A 19,901-nucleotide genomic window follows, 5' to 3' on the forward strand; every position below is an offset into this window, starting at 1 on the left:
GGCCAACAGACACATGAGAAAGTGCTCAACATCACTTGGCATCAGGGAAATCCAAATCCAAACCTCAATGGGATGTACCACCTCACACCAGTCAGAGTGGTCAAAATTAAAAAGTCAAGAAACAACAGATGTTGGCTAGGATGAGCAGAAAAGGGAACCCTCCTATACTGTTGGTGGGAATGCAAGCTGGTGCAGCCACTCTGGAAAATAGTATGGAGGTTCCTCAAAAAGTTGAAAATAGAGCTAACCTATGACCCAGCAATTGCACTACTGGGTATTTACCCCAAAGATACAAATGTAGTGATCCAAAGGGTCACATGCACCCCAATGTTTATAACAGCAATGTCCACAATAGCCAAACTATGGAAAGAGCTTAGATGTCCATCAACAGATGAATGGATAAAGAAGATGTGGGGTATATATACAATGGAATATTACGCAGACATCAAAAAAAAAAAAAGAAATCTTGCCATTTGCAACGATGTGGATGGAACTAGAGGGTATTATGCTAAGCGAAATAAGTCAACCAGAGAAAGACAAGTATATGATCTCAATGATAAGAGGAATAGGAGAAACAAGACAGAGGATTATAGGGGAAGGGAGGGGAAAAATGAAAAGACGAAACCGGAGAGGGAGACAAAGCATAAGAAACTCAATCTCAGGAAACAAACTAAGGGTTGCTGGAGTGGAGGGGCGTGGGACGGATGGGGTGGCTAGGTACTATGGTGAACACTGTGAATTGTGTAAGACTGATGAATCACAGACCTGTACCCCTGAAACAATACATTATATGTTAATAAAAAAAACAAAAATAAAATTAAAAAACAAAAAAAATAAGTCCAAGAGGATAGCTTGCTTGTAGATCTCTCACTCCTCCGTAAAACATGGTGACCTCCTGGGCAAAGCCACAGGTCTAATGGCACAACCAACCAGTGAGCGTGAGGTGGAAGCAGTCTCTCGTTGAATATTTTCCCCACTTTCTAGGTTACCACCTGATTGCTCGCTTGACTTGTAACATCTAACCATCACAGGCCAGAGGTACTTTCTGGAAGGCCTGTTTTCATTCTTCACTAACTAGTCAACAACTGGAGGGCTTAATCCAAGGTAAAGATCATTGGAGACCACAAAGATACCTGTTCAGGTAGTTTCCTCCAATCCCTTCTTTGTATTTAGCATCTAATAAAGTCCTAAGCATCTGGAACCTTATACTATATCCTGAATAATTATACTGAAAGTTACTTGTAAGCTGTCTAGGTGATAAATCAGTATTCCTTGAAAGAACATCTTTAATGATTTTTTTTTTAAATATCTGAACACACTTTGGATCACCGATACCTAGGGCAGGCAGGACAAAGGGATATTTTTCCCAAACTCCAGCCCTGCCTGCAGTGTGTGTGGTGTAGACGGGCACCTACAAGTGTCTAGCAGAAACCCAGTGTCTTGTGAGGTACAGTGACACCACAGGGCTGCTCAGAACAAGCTTTTACTACCAAAACCTCAAAGGAGTTCTAGCTGTGGCCATTGCTGTTACTCAGGGTCACTTCTACCCTGTTCCCTGTCGCCTCCTGCTGGATGGAGCTGCTCTCTCCTCTGCCAGTGCTCGGGTCTATTTTGTTGTTGTTGCTGGGTGTCAAATGATGCTTCATCAATGTGGGTTGGGGTTTTTATTTTCTATTCTTTAGGGGTATGAAAGGATTCTGAAAGTTGGACAGTTCCAGAGGGTAGAATCCTGGATGTCCAAAGTTGTCCAGGCCCCCAGAAACTCTGTCCAAGCTGTTAAGTGAGGTGAATAAAACAGTGGCTTCTTGGGAACAGGTGTGTGGCAGTAAGTTCAACCAGAGAGGCAGAACCACTAGAGTGTGTATGAAACAGAATACGTATTAATTTACAGGAATTTAACTTACGTGATTGCAGGAGCTTCTAAGGCAGTCTCTAAGGGCCATCTTTGCCCTGAAGCTGGAGTTTGAAGTCTGCAGGGCTAGCAGAAGCCAGGAAAGATGGATATACAGCTAGAGCCACAAGCTAGAACCATAGGCAACAAGGTGAAGCCACAGGTAGAGACTAAAACCATGTCTGCTTGTGTTGCCTCTGGCATGGGGTCGGGGGGGGGGGGCGGTGTACACACACCAGGCGTGGCCAGGGGTCGGAGGAGCTAAAGCAGGAAACTAGAGCAGGTGCAGAAGTTGCCGGTCCCGCTGCTGCCTCTTGCCAACAACGTGAGCTGGCTCAAAAGGACGTTTAGGTTATAAAAAGGGCTGCTACTTCACATATGCCCTCCAAATCTCCAACAAGAATCTCCTCTGGGGCCCACCCCAACCAGAAACATACAAGAAAGGGAATTCTGGAAAACGTGGTTCAGCCTATGCACACTGACACATTACAAAGCCACCACAGAGTAGAATATTTTTTCTCGAGCCCCCAGCTAAGTAGACCAATGGTCAGTTATTGAACTAGGCAATTTATAGGCCCCCTAATGACGAAGAGCTCAACTGGTGGTAGGCTACCCTGCCACAGCTTGTAAAGCATGCCTGCTAATTAGAGACCTGAACTCAGTCCAGAATATGGAAATTTTGTCCAAAATTGAAACCTTTAAGAGTAAATTTAAACTGATAATGTGTAACAGAGTTCAAGGAAAGCTCAGGAAAGCATAAGAATGCCATCTTTAAGTAAGGTACATGGAGAAGGCAGATGTTGAGAAAAGATCCCTGACCCTCAACTGGGAGAGATTTCTGTCCTGGCTGCCCCACTATGAGCAACATGATAAGGCACTCTTCTTCCCAGGCATGAGTGGGTTTTGGTCAATGAGGTCATAATCCCTTTCTGGACACCAGTCTACAATGACCAGAGATATCCACAACCTAACTAGATAGCTGCCCTCCACCTACCTATTCCAACCAGAAAGATTAAATCCATGATACTCACTGGGAGGCTCACTGCTGAGGAGTGTTTACCTGAATGTTCAGGGTAACGTGTTGGGGAAACAGCCATGCAAGAAAGATGGGAGGAAGGAAGAGGACCTGTGGGCCCATCTGGCTTCATGCATTTTTAGAAGTTTAAAGTTTGGTAACATCATCTGACACCTCCAACCCTGGCCTGAGCACCTATTTGAGCTGCTCATTGAGTTAACTTTTAAGATTTTTATTTGAGAGAGAGAATGTGTGCATGTACAAGTGTGGGGGAGCAGCAGAGGGAGAGGGAGAAGCAGACTCTCCACTTAGCAGGGAGCCCGATGCGGGGCTCGATCCCAGGACCCTGGGATCATGACCTGAGCCTAAGGCAGATGCTTAACCGACTGAGCCACCCAGGCGCCCCTACTTTTAAGATTTAAAAAAAATTTTTTTATATAAATTTTTACTTGAAGTATAGTTGACATAGTTTTGAGTTTACAATAGTGATTTGACAATTACATCCATTACAAAATGCTCACCACCGTTAAGTACTTGTTTCAAGACTGTTAGAAGGTGTACAAAACCACAAGGATGACTGTTATGGGAACGTGTCCATGAAGAACATTTCTTTCATCATGAGTACTTAATCTAGGCAGCAGCTGCACAATGAGTGCAGACATGGCTAACAGACTGAGCTTTTAGCCACATCTCTTAGAAGACCGGGGGGGGTGCACAGATACTTTCACAGACAGATGCAATAAACAGAATGTTGGCAGTAGATGTGAGAGAAGATGTAGACAGAGCAGCTGTGTGGCGAGGAGGGAAAATGATTAACTCTAGCTAATGTTGCTGTCACCCCTTCCTAAAATCCGGCAGGCAGTACGTCTCTCTCCCTCTGCCCCCCCCATCCTGTCCCCCCGCCGCCCCATGCAGTTATCTTCCGTTTTGCATTTGCTTCTTTTCTTGTATTGACCTTGGACTCGGTTTCTTTATGCATTGAAAAATAGTTTCACAAGTGATATGGAAAGATACTCCCTGTGAAAGTTTCAAGTTGTACACAGGTATACACAAGGAAATAATCTTTAATTTTGATGGATTTTCCCTCTAAAACATCTTTCCTATTTAGACCATCACCAACAATGTATAAAGACACTCTTCTTGGATCCTTGCGAAGACTGCATGGATAGTATCTATGAAAATTTTTGCTAATCTAATAGGCAAACTAGATCTCATTTAAATTTGAGTTCTCTGATTACTAGTGGTATTCAGTGTTTTTAACCGTATTTATTGGACATCTAGGTTTAATTTTGTGAGTTAACCATCTTAAAATTACATTACTTGTCTTTTTTACTGATAACCAGTATGCAGTTTCCTATTGCTGCTCTAACTGCCATAAATTTAGTGGCTTAAAACAGCACGAATTCATTATCTTATACTTCTGGAGATCAGAAGTCTAAAATGGGACTTGCTGGACTAAAATCAAGGTGTTGGCAGGATTGTATTTCTTCTGGAAGCTCTAGGGAAGAATTCATTTCCTTGCCTTTTCCAGTTTTCAGAGGCCACCTGCATTCCTCATGTCTCCATTGCTCCACCTTCAAAGGCCAACAAGGTCAATGGAGTTCTCTTCCTATCGCCATCACTCTGGACTTCTCCCTCTTCACTTCTAAGTGCCTTTGTGATTACGCTGCGCTCTCTCCGATAATCTCCCACATTATAATTCCATCTGCTACCTTCACGGGCTCTGGAAATTAGGACAACTTTGAGGAGCCATTATTTTATCTCACGGTGCTTTTCATATACTGTAATTATGCAGCAAATGTTCTCCCAGTTTGTTGAAGCTGCTAATGAGAACCTTTATATTTCAGGTCTTTCTTGCTTGCTTTCTTCCTTTTTTGGGGAAAGGAGACAATTTATCCAAGTTGCAATTTTTTCCTTTACCATCTTCTGAGTTTGAGGTCTTGTTTAGAAAGGGCTTCTTTATCCATCTTCAAATGGTGTCTTTTGATGAACTGAATTTCTAAAATATTTTTGAAGTCCAAAAATACATCAATTTTTTATGGTCAAGTGCATTTTTGTGCCATCTACTAAACCTCTGCCTACTTCAGTGTCATGAGAATATTCTTCAGTTTTCACATCATAGTTTTAGATTTCTTACCTAGGACTATCAACCATCTGAGACTAATTTTGTTTATGGCTTGAGACAGACCAAGGTTTGTTTATTCTGCATGGATATCCAACTGCCTTAACCAGCATTTACTGAAAACCTGGTGCCTTTGTCAAAAGTGTTTGATTACATCTATTTCTGGACTCTATTCCATCGATCAGAATATCTATTCTTAAACTATACCATAGTCTTACTCTCATTTTATGCCAAGTCTTCAAATCAGGTACTGTAAATACCTTCTTTCAGACCATCTTGGCTATTTTAGATCTTTTGTATATACACATGTAAATTTTGCTATCAGCTTGCTCTCTAAAGTTGTCTTGCCTATTCTTAATACCTTGCATTTTCAAATTTTAGACTCAGCTTGATTTTTTACAACAAACTGGGATTTTGATCAGGATTGTAATGAAATCAAAGAAGCTGGGAACAACTGATGTCAATAATGAATCTTATAATCCATGAACACATTATATATCTATCTCCATGTATTTCTCTCAGCAGTGTTTTATGTATAGTTTTCAGTGTAGATGTCTTACACAACTTTTGTTAAAATTATTTCTAGCTATTTGGTGCTTTTGATATTAACTTAGAACTTTATTATTTACAATCATGTCACCTGTAGTACAGATAGTTCTACTTCTTCCTTTATGATCTTTATGCCTTCAATTTCTTATTGCACTAGGTATACTACAAAAAAAATCTCAGTCTTCAATCTTTTATTTCATAAGGCTTCTCCCCATACCACTATACTGCAATCACTCAAAAGTCACAGAAATCCTCCACATCTTACTTCATCTCTTAGCAGCATATAACTTCCATAACTCACCCAGATCCCTCCTTTAAAAATGAGGTCTTTTCCTTTGATTTCTGTTAAACTTTGGTTTTCTACTTTCAATCTCTCTGGTCACTTCTATCTGATCTCTAAATACTGGAGTGCCAGGAATGTGTCATACCCCATGCCAAGCTATTAACAGACATTGGTTTCAGGCTCTTGAAGAGATTGGCAGAAACAAAATCTGGAGATAGAGAGGTCCACACTCAGACGAAAGAAGATTCTTACAGTTAAAGCCTCAATGAAGAGACACTTTTATAACCCCAAATTTTAAATCAATAGGAAAATAATCCCAATCCATCATGAGAAAAAGTCAACAGAAAATAGGATTAGACTTCGGATAACTGATTAGATGGTAATTTAAAATTAAATGTATTTAAAACGATGTGTGAAACAAAAAGTAAAACAAAAATGCAAATGTGACAATAGCAATTAAAACACAGCACTTATACATACCACACTATGTAATCCCTTTATTATTATTCTGTTAATTCTCATTCTAAACTATTAGATTCTATACCTATAGTATATCTATACTATCCTAATTTAATGGATGAGAAAAATCACAGTTAAGTAATTTGCTGGTGGTTTCACAGGTAGTAAGTGGTAAAGCAAGAATTTGAACCCCACAACATGACTCTGCTCTAAGTTCTAAACTACAAAGCCTCAGATTGAAAAATATAGTCACTGAAATTAGAAACTCAACTGATGAATAAAATAACACATTGGTTGCAGCTAAAAAAATTAATAAACTATAAGAGAGATCTTGAAGAAATTACAAAGGAAACAACTCAGGCAGGGCAATGAAACATAAAAGGCTGAAGACTGAAAGGGTCTCAAATGTATTTAGTAAGAGTTATAAAAGGGAGCTAAAAATGGGTAAGTTGAGGGGCACCTGGATGGCTCAGTCGGTTAAGCATCTGCCTTAGGCTCAGGTCATGATCTTGCGGTCCTGGGATCAAGCCGGGAGCTTGCTTCTCCCTCTCCCTCTGCCTGCCATTCCCCACTGCTTGTGCTCATACTTCTCTCTCTAAGTAAAATCTTGAAAACAAAACAAAACAAAAATGGATAAATTAATACGCTCAGTGATGAAAGCCAGTTTAGAGAACTGTTTAAAAAGTAGATCTTCAGACTGAAGTACAACAAATGCCACTAAGACTAAATAAAATAAATCTACATCTATTGATCTGTTGTAGTAAAACTACAGAACACCAAAGATAAAGAAAAATCTTAAAGCAGGCTGAGACAAAAGATAGATTTCCCATAAAGGAACAGTAATTAGATGGCAATTTCCTAATAGCAACAAATGAATTCAAAGCCAATGAAAAAAATTCTTCAAAGAAATGGGAGAAAATAAGGGCCAACTTAGAATTTTAAATCCAGTTAAAATTATTACTCACAAATGAGGGCAAAAGTAAAGGCAGTTTTACAAAAACAACTCCAATAGCTTATCAGTGAAGAGGTCTCAAGGAACTAAAAAAGCATATAGTTTAGGAAAGAAAACTAGATTCACTTGAAAGGACAGGTATGCCAGGAAGAAAAACAAGCAAAGAAATTAGTAAACCTGTGGGTAACTCCACAAGAATGATTCATTTCCAAGGCTTCAATATAATACTGGAGCAATAATCCTGGAGAACATGTAAGAGACAGGACAATCAGAATTGGAGTTCCACATTTTTCTAGCTGTTTAGGAAGAGGAAAACCCCGAATGATTTTAGATCCAAGATTAGAAATGGATTACACTTTTTAAATTAATAGAAGAAAAATAAAGCAAACCTGATGAATCTGACAGAGTGAGAAAAGGTAAAGAAAGAAAAACATGGAAACAAGAATGGATAAAGTAAAATCATAGAAAATTACAAATATATCGGTATGAACACTGAATGCAAAAGCATTAAAGTTACCTACTAAAGTAGAGATTATCAGATTAGATTTATAAGGTACATGCCTAAAAATGAAGAAACAAACATTAAAAGAGAAGGGACTTTTTAGATTCAACATCAAAAGCACAATCCCTGAAAGAAAAAAATTGATAAGTTGGACTTAACTTCTCTGCAAATAGAACTATTAAGAGATTGAAAATAAAAAGCCATGGACTGGGAGAAAATGTATGCAAAACACACACCTGATAAAAGGACCCATAGCCAAAATAAACAAAGAGCTCTTAAAACAAACGAAGAAAACAGTCACTATTTACAGATGACATGATACTATACACAGAAAACCCTAAAGGCTTCACTAAAAAGGTCTTAGAATAAATGAATTTAGTAAAGTTGCACGCTAAAAAAAAAAGATCAATATATAGAAATCTGTTGTGTTTCTAGACACAAATAACTCTGCAGCAAGAGAAATTAAGAGAACGATACCATTTATAATTACATCAAAAAGAGTATAATACTGGGTGCTTGGGTGGCTCAGTCGGTTAGGCATCTGCCTTTGGCTCAGGTCATGATCCCAGGGTCCTGGGATCCAGTCCCGCATCGGGCTCCCTGCTCTGCAGGGAGTCTGCTTCTCCCTCTGCCCTCCTCCCACTCGTTTTCTCAATCTCTTTCTCTCTCAAATAAATAAATAAAATCTTTAAAAAAAAAAGTAAAATACCTAGGAATAAGTTTAACCAAGAAGACCAAAGACCCCATAACTCTGAAAACTATAACACACTATAACTTCACCTAATTAAAGTAATTGAAGACAATACAAATAAATGGAAAGATATAGGATACTCATGGATTGGAAGAATATTAACATGTCCATACTACCAAAGCAATCAATGGATTCAACACAATTCTGACTATGAAGACACCAATGGCATTTTTCAAAGAACTAGAACAAATAATACTAACATTTGCATGGAACTACAAAAGACCTGGAATAGCCAATACCACCTGGAGAACAACAAAGCTGGAGATATCACAATCCTATAATAATCTAAACAGTATGGTACTGGCACAAAAACATAGATAGATGGAACAAAATAAAGAGCCCAGAAGTAAACCCACATTTATATGGCCAATCTATGATAAAGTAGGCAGGAACATACAATGGGAAAAAGATAATCTTTTCAATAAATAGTGCTGGGAAAAACTGTACATGCAAAATGTGAAAGAATGAAACTAGACCACTTTCTTACATCAAATAAACTCAGAATGGATTTAAGACCTAAATTGAGACCTGAAACCATAAAACTCCTAGAAGAAAACATGAGCAGTAATCTCTTGGACATTCACCTTAATATTCTTCTGGATCTATCTCCTCAGGCAAGGAAAACAAAAGCAAAAACACTTGAGACCACAACAAATTAAACTTTTGCACAGTGAAAGAAATCAACAAAAAGGCAACATACTGAAAGAAGATATTTGCAAATGACATATCCGGTAAAAGCTTAATATCCAAAATATATAAAGAACTCCTACAACTCAACACCAAAAAAAACCAAAACAAAAACACAAAAACAAAAACAAAAACAAACCCCTACAAATAATCTGATTAAAAACGGGAAGATGACCTGGATATTTTTCCAAAGACAATATACAGATGGCCAACAGATTTATGAAAAGATGCTCGGACATTACTAATCATCAGAGAAATGCAAATCAAAATCACAATGAGATATCACCTCACATCTGTCAGAATGGCTAGTATCCAAAAGAAATAATGTTTTAGCAAGGATGTGGAGAAAAGGAAACCCTTGTGCACTGCTGGTGGGACTGTAAACTGGTGTAGCCACTATAGAAGACAGTAGGGAGGTTCCTAAAACAATGAGAAATAGAAATACCGTATGATCCATTAATTCCACTTCTGGTTATTTACCCAATAAAAACACTAATTTGAAAAAAATAAGTGCACCACTATGTTTACTGCCAAGATATGGAAGCAACCTAAGTGTCCATCACTAGATGAATGAGGAAAAGATGGTATATATACACCTTATATTACTCAGCCACAGAAATAAGATCTTGCCATTTACATGGATGGATCTAGAGGGATTATGCTAAGCAAAATAAGTCAGACGGAAAGACAAATACTATATGATTTATTTCACTTATATGTGTAATCTAAGAAACAAACACAAATAGACTCACTAATAGAACTGGTGGGTGCCAGAGGGAAGGGGTGTAGGGGGAGGGGTAAAATAGGTGAGGAAATTAAGAGGAACAAACTTCCAGTTATAAAATAGCTAAGTCACGGGGATGAAAAGTACAGCGTAAGGAATATCGTCAATATTTAATAACTTTGTATGGTGACATTTGGTAACAATACTTACGGTGAGCATCTTGCAATGTATATAACTTGCAACGTATATAACTGCTGAATCACTAAGTCTGTACACCTGAAAATACTGTATTTCAACTAGGCTTCAATAAATAAAATTCAATGCAAAGTCTGGGTGTGATGAGATAAAAACTAAAAACAACTTGATTAAAAAATTGGCAAAGGATCTGAACAGACGCCTCACCAAAAGATATATAGATGGCAAATAAGCTTAAGATGCTCCATGTCATTTGTTAGTAGAAAATTGCAACTTAAAACGAGCTACCACTACACACCTGTTAGAATGGCCAAAAATGGAAAAACAATCAAAAAACCCACAACATCAAATACTGGCATCAAGAACTATCATTCTTTGCTGTTGAGTATGCAAAATGATAGAGCCGTTTTGGAAAACAGTTTGGCAGTTTCTTTCACAACTAAATATACTCATACTATGCAACCCAGAAATCATGCTCCTTAATTATTACCTAAAGGACATGAAAGCTTATATCCACACAAAACCTGTACATGGGTGTTTATAGTAGCTTTATTCTTCACTGCCAAAACTTGGAAGCCACCAAGATGTCCTTCAGTTGGTGAACAGACAGCAGGCTGTGATGCGTACTCAAGACAATGGACTATTATATAACATTAAAAAGACATGAGCTATCAAAGCCACGAAGGAACCTTAAATGCATGTAGCTAAGTGAAAGGAAGCAATCTGAAAAGACGACATGCAGTAGGATTCCACTATACAACATTTTGGAAAAGGCAAAACTATACAGACAGTAAAATGATCAGCAGCTGCCAGGGCATGGGTGCAGGGATGGTAGTAAGGAGGGATGAATAGGTGAAGTACAGAGGATTTTTGGACAGTGAACTACTCTTTATGACAATGTAATGATGGATACATGTCCTTATACTTTTGTTAAACTCCATAGAATATACATGAACCCTAATGTAAACTATGAACTTTAGTTAAGTAGTGGCTCCTCAAGTTTAACAAAGGTCTCACACCAATGCAACATGTTAACAATAGAGGAAAGGGAGATGAAGGGTACTTTCTGCTCCATTTTTTGTTAAACTGCTTAAAAAAGATAGTCTATTAATTTTGAAAAGTAATGAACTATTTATACACATGAAGAGACATGGGACTAAATTATTTGTACTTTTAATTTAATCCCAGTAAAAATACCATTGCTTTATTTCCCCAGAGCAAGACAAGATTATTGAGTTTACATGTAAGAATCAGAGAAAGATAATTACCATATGATCTCACTGAGAGATATGTGGAATTTAAGAAACAAGGCAGAGGATCATAGGGGAAGAGACGAAAAAAATGAAACAAAACCAGAGAGGGAGACAAACCATAAGAGACTCTTAATCTCGGGAAACAATCTGAGGGCTGCTGGGGGGGAGTGGGGGGAGGGAGGGGCTGGGGGCTGGACACTGGGGAGGGTGTGTGCCGTGGTGGGCGCTGTGAAGTGTGTAGACTGATGAACCACAGACCTGTAACCCTCAAACAAATAACACATTCTATGTTAAAAAAGAAAAAAAGAAAAAAAAAAGAATGAATAGCCAGGACAACCTATCAAAAGAGAACAGTGGACGAACACTGGCTCTATCCCACAAAAATGTGCCAAGGTCAGAGCTCAAGTGTCTGCTTCTTACGTCCGCTTTGCCGTCCTGAGTGGTCTTCATCCTCAGTCTTCTTTCCTTCCCTTTCTCCCTCTTCAATTCTCTGTAGTCTGATTTCCACTCACTCAATATATTCGCAACTGCCAAATCCAGTGGTCTTTTCCTAGTCCTCATTCTTCTAGATAGATCAGCAGTTCTCGCCTGGGAGCAGTTTTGCCCCTAAGGGGACATGGTGCCAGGTCTGGAGCCATTTCCGTTGTCTCAGATGGTGGCATGCTGCTGGCAGCTCGTGAGTGAAGGCCAGGGATGCTAACCTCCAACAGTGCAGAAGGCAACCCCCATAACGAAAGTCATCTGGCCCAGATGTCAACCATGCCATCGTAGAGAAACGGTTTTAGACTTCTCTGCTGCGTGGATATCATTTTCTCCACATACTATCCATCTCTCCTCCTTGCTTCTCTTCCCTCAACTGTTCAGCTTCTCTCTCATTTGCTGCCCTCCCCGCCATGACCCCTCTAAATTCATGCTCTGCCCTTGGCTCATTCTATTGTCCTCTCTTGGAGACTGTCCCGCTCACCGACAGCAAACATTATGCTGACAAGTATGACTCCCAGACTTCACCAGCTTTGAGCTCTTACCATATTCAACTGACATCTCCAACCATAAACTGGATTTCTCTATTGGAATGTTACATTATTACCCCAAACCCAATACTCTAAAAACAGAACCTATCAGCATGCCTTTCCCCTTTGAAAACCAGCTCTCTCCCACTTTCCCCTCTATCCACAGTCTCATTCAGTCAGACTCAGAAATATGCATTCTGGACTCCTCTGCTCCACAGGAAACCAAGTAGAGCCAGTCACCAAGCTATTTTACCCTCTAACATCCTGTTTCCAATGAGATCTCCTAGTTCTGCCCCTTTCACCCTAGACTCTGGATCCAAATGGATTGCCCTGTCTCTGGTTTCTCATTTACACCTTCCTCCAGGCTCTCAAAGTATCCATGTGTCCTTTCTACTTAAGCATGAGGTAAATATACAGCCTGGCATTTAGGACCCTCCTCAGTCTGACCAGATTTATGCTTTTCAATCTTATACCCCATTATGCCTTTTCCTGACTCTGCTACTCTTAAGTGAACTGATTTACTGACTGTCTCCACATCTATGCAAACATTTCCTAGTCCATGAGGTCTTCTACCTACGCGCCCCCCCCCTTTGTGGCCATCTGAGCCCTTTCCTCCCCCACAAACCCCATTGCTTTCAAAAAGCTGTCTATGGCTACTGCAGCCCACAGATGTCTCCCAACTGAATCCTGCAGATGTTACATAGGCAAGAAACATTTAATTAATTCAAGAAGAGAAACTAATATACAAAGGCCTAGAAGATACAATTTATCAAGACTATTTTGTTCATTATTGTTATAAATTAAAACTTTAAAATCTGAGTTAAAAGTCTTACTGTTGAAAATTAAGCACAAAAGGCAGAGTAGGGTGGTAAGAGCAGAATCTGAGCTTGCATGCATTTCTATTAGTGCCAACACTGCTGATCTTCAAGTTCTGTACCTGTAAAATATGGTAACGTACTTGCCTTATAAAGGTAATGTGTGGATTGTATCAGATAAGATGTGTAAAGTGTCCCTGGCACATAAATGATTAGATGTTAGCTATTACCAACATCAATAACCTTGCTAAATTTCTAGAAAGCAGACTCTGGTCTTCCTCTGTTGTGACTCACTAAAAAAATGGAATTTTCCAGAAGGCAGATCCATCCAGGCCTCCTAATCCTAGGAAATTTCAGTGGTAGATAGGTCTAAAGTTTCTTCAATGGATTGCTTCACTGATTTCATAATTCTAGCACAAGTGCCCAGGGCAGAAATATAGTGAGAAAGATAGTCCTATTGCATTCTGTCAAGGAAATCAAGAGGATTTTGGTCTCCTTGATACAGATATATGTCCTAATTTTTTTTTTTTCTTTTCTTTCTTTCTTTTTTTTTAAGTAGGCTCCATGCCACAGGGCCCAGCACGGGGCTTGAACTCACAACCTGAGACCAAGACCTGAGCTAAGATCAAGAGTCTGACACCTCATTGAATGAGCCACCCAGGTAGTCCTCCCAATTTTCAATATAGTGACTAGGAATTTAATAGCATGGTTAAAATTAAACCAATTCTGCAAATGTCCAACAATCTTGTGAAATTAAGTACCAAAGGGGACACAATAGGTCAGTCCCAATAGGTCAGCTGTGTTTTGGGGTTATGTTGTTTTATAGATATAAGGCATCACAAGGTAATTCCAGCAGGAAAAGAAAAAAGTGATTATGACCCATGTTTTCCCACAATTAAGAGCAGAGCACTAAAGGAGATCAGCTACTTGGGTGTGGGCTTTTACAAGTCACAATTCTGACAACTCACCAAATAGGTTGAAAAATCTATTTGCAACCTCATTTTGTTCCTTAGCCACAGGCATATTATATCCCCAGGCAAATGCTTTCATATCCACACTGAATTTGGAGGGCTAGCTTTAGTACCATGGCATGATTCAGCCCAGCTGTGAACCTAGTCTTTAAAAGGATCCATCTACCCATGGAGCACCTGGGTGGCTCAGCCGGTTGGGCGTCTCTCACTTTTGGCTCAGGTCATGATCTCAGAGCCGTGAGATCAAGCCCCATATCGGGCTCTGTGCTGGGCATCAAGCCTGCTTAAGATTCTCTCTCTCCTTCTGTGCCTCTCTTTCTCTAAACAAAACAAAACAAAAATTAAAAATAAAAGGATCCATCTATCCTCGATCGCACAGATGGAATTACATGGGCTTTAGAAGCCATCATATCAGTATCCAGAATCCAAAAGGACAAAACATACTGTCAAGCAGGATCAAAAGTTGCTTTGCCAATTTCAGGTCAAAATTGGTATCTGGAACATCCTACCAAAGAATTTCAGTGTGTTTAGTAGTAACCACCACGATAACCAAAAACTGCTTACTATCTCATTTTCTACTGACGTATTCCATTATTCTGGTCCACCTCCTATAGTAGAAAGGCAACACAAAGACTTGAAAAGAGCAACTGACTCGTATGATTTGAGTTTTGGTTTTGGCCAGTTACTACCTTGGGGTTATGTCCTTTGGGTGCCACCTTTTCATCTATAATATGGGTTTGAATCATTTGTTCACTTCCCTGGTTAATAAATGAGGAATGAATGAAATAATCTAGGTGAAAGTTCTTAGTATTGAAAAACAACATAAAGATAATGTTTGGGAAGTACTAATACTTAAACATGTAAATGTGAGATGGGGCTCAGGAGATTATCCATAATGGCTTTTCAGTTTTTTTAAAAAAGAAAAATCCGGAGAGTCCTTTGTTCAAAGGAAACATTTCAAGCAGATAAAGATCTCTAGGTGAACCAGGAATTACCTGAATTCCTCTTTTCCCCTACCCACCTGTGGTAGCAGGCTCTGAAAGGAGTTTCCAGAACCCTTAGGGCTCCAAGGAACATGGCGTGAAAATCCCTGCTTTAGCCCGATATCTGGTTTTACACATGGAGAGAACAGCCCAGAGGCTGACCCAACGGCCTAGAAGATAGCTTGCAGACAGTGGACTGTTTATAGATGAGTAACACTACAGTCCAACGTACAGCCAGCACTTGTTCAATTTACCTTAGAGACCCTGGAAAGCCATCTGAGTAACAAAGAGTCTTCCCCTGGTCCCCTGACAAAGTGTCCCGCCTTTATTTGCCTGGGCCCCACAGCGATGCAGCCTGCTGGGAGCTCTTCTCATCCCTTGGGAGCCTCAGAGTGAGCAGCACAAAGTACTGGTGCTGCAGAGCAAATGAATGGTTTCTACTAGGACCTTCTGAGACAGCTTGAGGAGTAGCCTCCTCGGGGTTAGTGACCAGCTCCCCAAGGCCTGATGGTGCCTCTCTCCCCTAGAGAGCTATGCTCACAACCCTATTTCTCCTGCCCTCTCAATCTGTTCTGAGTCTTTCCGATTCTTCTGTAATCGTTTCTCTATGTGAATGCCCCGGTTTTTCTATTCCACTGCACCTTTAGAGTTCCATATTTGGAATTTCGTATCAGTTGCTCAGTAGGTTTTTCTGCCTCCATGCTTTACTTCCTTTAACCCACCCCATAAGCTAATTCCAGAAAGAGTAGGACTTAGAGGAAACAAAAGATCTGGGTTACAGTTCCAGTTCAACCACTTACTAGCCTTGACACTTGTACCTGTTTCTACTTTCTTAAAATAGCTATGACAATACCTGCTCCATTTAGATCTCAGAGCACACGACAACATTATCATGAGAACAGTATGTCAATCATAAAGTCGTGAAGAATAGCCTTTATCAGTAATATTATCACAACACTGTTGGTCATCTCATTGTCTCATCAAAAATATTCAGTGATCCTCGGAAAAGTCTGAAATCCTATACCTGTTGTACAAGCTCCACAAGCCTGGCCCCAACCACTGTCAGGCTTCTTCCCCATCCTTCCCCCACAAGGCTTCATGCCAGCCCAGATGATCTCTCTACCTCCCCCAGCACAACTTGTCTCATGACTCTAAAATAGGATTTCTTCTACCTAAAGTACCCACCCTGACCTATCAAAAAAGTACCACTTTCTGAAGCTTCATTTAGTTACTTAAGGCAGAAGAGCTCTCTTTCCTCTGAAAGACACCCCACATTATTAGTACCACCCTGGATGCATTTAATTGCTACAGTGTAAAAAATTCCCCTGAACACTTGCATGCACACACACACCACCTACCTAACCCTCACCAGATACTGATCAAGCTCTCAATGGATCAGCAGATCTAGCTACCAATATGCCAAGCTGAGGGACATCTGCAGGCCCACAGGCCCAGCAAGGTTAACAGAAAGAGGTACTGAATGTGTATTTGCAAATGGCAAAAAAGAGGAGTAGAAGAGTGAAAGATTTAACCCATTCCTTACCCATCTCCCCTCTGGTAACCATCAGTTTGTTTTCTACAGTTAAGAATCTGTTTCTTGGTTTGTCTCCCCCCACCTTTGTTCATTTCTTACATTGCATGTATGAGTAAAATCATATGGTATCTGTCTTTCTCTGACTTATTTCACTTAGCATAATATTCTCTAGCTCCATCCAAGTCATTGAGGAGTAGACTTGTAATGAGCCCCCGGTGCTATAGGGAAGTGCTGAGTTATTATATTGTACACCTGAAACTAATATTTAATCAAATTCCAGTTAACATAAATGTAAAACTAAGAATACGTGAGGGTAGAGTTGAGACAATGCACACAGATTTAGCAGATGGCCATCTAGAAGAGAAACCAACCCTACTGACACCTTGATCTCAAACTTCTAGCCTCCCAAAGTGTGAAAAAGAATGTTTATACACACACAATGATCAGTGATAAGGGACAAGAGAAACATCCAGAAGACAGAGGCTGTGGGTGGCATTAACCACTATGCAACATGGCTGAGTCTGGTATAAACAGACTGGATAAGCAGAGGCCAGAGGATTAGATACTCAAGACCTCTGTCAGCTGCCCAGATATTGACCAATAAATGGAAACTGGATGCCCAGGATGAAGAAGTGTTTTAAGAGAGCACTGAAACTTACTGATTAAGCATCCGACTCTTGATTTTGGCTCAAGTCATGATCTTAGGGTCATGAGATGGAGCCCCATGTCGGGCTCCGCACTGAGCATTGGAGCCTGCTTAAGATTCTCTCCTACCGCTCCCACATGCAAGGGCGCTCTCGCTTAAAAAAAAAAAAAAAAAAAAAAAAGGCAAAAAAAGCACTGAAGCTTTAAAGTGCTATACCCCAACAACCCAACAAAGCCTGGCACAGAATGGATGCTCTGTGAACACTTGATCAGTGAATCAAGAGGCAGGACACCCTGAGAACAAGCAGCATCACGGCACTCACTGGCAGCCCACAGCCGTCAGAGCTTGCTCAGCAAGGGCCACAAATGATTGCTATGGCAGAACTAAAACCTGTACAGGCTGGGAGAGCTATGGTAATGCAATGGGTAGGAAGACACAGCATTCCGAAGGGCAGGGAAAGAGGAGTCAGGGGAAGGCCTGGCCCGACAGCGCTAAAGGATGTCAGCGGGGAAGAGGGCAGACTTGGCAAATACTTAAGGAAATGGGGGCTGCAGTAAGTTTCTGAGCTGTGTGTTTCCCTCACAACCTTAGGATGAGGTGGGCAAGAGAAATGAAGGTCAAGATTTAGTGTCTAAGGGGCACCTGGGTGGCTCAGTCAGCTGCTGATCCTAAAGCAGAAGGACAAGAGGGCTACACCAACTAGAATACAAGTTCCTTGTGGACAGAAATCATGCCTGCCTTGTTCGCCATCCATAACCGAAGCCTAGAGCAGTGCCTAGCACACACGTACGAAATACTCCTGCTAGACTATGTGGGTTGCAATCCTAGCTCTACCATCTTACCAACCGGGTCACTTTCACATCTCTAAAATGGGAACATTACTATGTAGCTCCTAATTAAGAGAATCAAATAAGTTAGAATAAAAAAAGCACTTGGTGAACACAGCAGAATGCATAAACTTGTTGAATCACTGTTGTACACTTGAAACTAATTTAACATTGTGTATCTACTAAAAAAAAAAAATCAAAAACCAAAACAAACAAAAACCACTTGGTCAGCATATAGTACGCATCATGAAAAGTATCTGGTATTATAATGGGTTTTCTCTGGGGGCTAGAACCTGGTGAAGGACTCCCAAACAGAACCTCATCTCTGGCCACAGGTATACTTCATGACTAGCAGTACAAGTGTACAAAGGGTCTAGAGGCCCTAGGTGAGGGGAGCTCAGGGTTTTTTCCCCATCAGGGATAGAGCTCCCCTCAGACAAGCTCCCATGAGCATGAAAAGGGGCTTGGTCTTGGTCTACTTGTAGCAGAATGCAAGAAAGTAAGGGTGGGGATAGGACCTCCAATCATCTCTAATGCATAAAGGAAGTCATCTGTAGACTTTGGTACTGATACCATTATTTTTGAGAAAGTACATGAGGCAAACCAACTAACCCCAATATCTTAGAGCCACAGTGCCAGGCAACCAAGTCTACCCAGTGACATCTATCAATATTTTTTTGTATGACCCAATTTGATTTTCACTGCAGGAAAAAAAAAATCAGACAGAGGAAAAAAGACTGTTTTGGAGCCAAAGGAACAGACATTAGAGAAGTATGTGCACGGCAATGCTGAAAATCAGAGCAGAGTACCAGGTCATATGTTTCCTCAAAAAGCCATGGTGGTTTTATAGTTAAGCATTTGTCTCGTTTTCCCCTAACGTGGCAGTACCAACATTTCTGCTTCTCCCCAACTATCCTGCAATGCCTGTCAGTTGCTAGGCAACTGTAACTGCCAATGCTTTCTGCCCACCCACAATGCACAGCTTTCCTAATTGTGCTCACTGGGTTTGCCAATTACTCCTTGGAATTATTTTTTTAGCCAAAGCTGTTTCTTCAAGTTCGTCTTCTTGCCTGCTTGGTCCTGTGGTAAAATTCAAACACTGTATTTGTCATCATGTCCCAGTAATTTCAAATATAGGATGATTTCATGGTAGGATCAAAAACTATAAATAGCTTGAAATAAAAGCAACCAGACAAAAGAGAAAATTGCCAGCCAACATAACATCTTAAGTTCAAGCGTAAGTGCAAGTTTTAAGTTTCTTTGAATAATACACTTCTGGCTTAATGTACTTGTCTTGATTTCATAGAATAATTTTGACCAATTTGTCAATCACATTGAACTTAGAAAAGGATTTAACTATGGACAAATCTTTAGGTCACATATCTGATGAACAAAACAAAGGCTTTTTAAGCGGATTTCTTGAATCCTAAGAGGCCTAGTGAACATAAGCTTAACACATGGTTGTTGACAGCCACTAAAATCAAGCAGTTAATGTTCAATACATCACACAGTGGAGTAGGTAACTTCTACATGTACTTTCCATCATCCTCACAACATTCCACAAAAGAGAGAAAACCCAGACTATAAAGGGCATTCCCAAAATTTACGTGGCAAGTCTAGTAAGTGGCAACTGCAAATTAGAATGTGGATCTTTGGACTCCATCTCAGTGTTATTTCTTCCATAGTCCACTGCCTGATGGGGTAATATCATCCACCCTCTGAGGTACCTTGG

At 40.2% G+C, this 19,901-nt stretch overlaps 1 protein-coding gene across 5 annotated transcripts in view; it reads right to left on the bottom strand.

Annotated features, from left to right (window-relative positions):
* TDP1 (tyrosyl-DNA phosphodiesterase 1) overlaps positions 1-19,901 on the bottom strand; it is a 92,427-nt gene that overhangs the window by 31,795 nt on the left and 40,731 nt on the right. The gene's annotated exons all lie outside the window — the stretch shown is intronic.

Source organism: Zalophus californianus, chromosome 6, assembly GCF_009762305.2.
Source record: "Zalophus californianus isolate mZalCal1 chromosome 6, mZalCal1.pri.v2, whole genome shotgun sequence".
Lineage (NCBI taxonomy): Eukaryota > Metazoa > Chordata > Mammalia > Carnivora > Otariidae > Zalophus > Zalophus californianus.